The sequence below is a fragment of the Sinocyclocheilus rhinocerous genome, unplaced genomic scaffold (genome assembly GCF_001515625.1).
Source record: "Sinocyclocheilus rhinocerous isolate Xijiao unplaced genomic scaffold, SAMN03320098_v1.1 scaffold1733, whole genome shotgun sequence".
Lineage (NCBI taxonomy): Eukaryota > Metazoa > Chordata > Actinopteri > Cypriniformes > Cyprinidae > Sinocyclocheilus > Sinocyclocheilus rhinocerous.
The window spans coordinates 950686-950926 of record NW_015640388.1 but is presented as its reverse complement, the minus strand read 5'-3'; the positions used below and the strand labels follow the sequence as shown (position 1 = coordinate 950926).

The window sequence follows — 241 nt, the reverse complement described above, 5'->3', positions numbered from 1 at the left end:
AGCCATGTTGGCCAATCAGAAGCCTGAAAAAGTTTCCAGTAGGCGGAGATAACAGCACATGTTCCGACGTCACAAGCCAAAATCTCCGGTTTCGCTGTCTACACGATAACACTACAACCGGAGTTTTTGAAAATCTTCACCCTGGCAGGAGTTTTAAAAAATGTTCTGTTTCAGTGACCTGATGCTGTATTTGCATGTGGACGAATGGCCAAACCGCATAGAAAAAGCTGTGGTTTTGAAA

The 241-nt window shown here is 44.0% G+C and overlaps 1 protein-coding gene across 1 annotated transcript in view; it reads left to right on the top strand.

Moving 5' to 3' along the window:
• LOC107752654 (kinesin-like protein KIF1A) overlaps window positions 1-241 on the top strand; it is a 97841-nt gene that overhangs the window by 54125 nt on the left and 43475 nt on the right. The window lies entirely within an intron of this gene.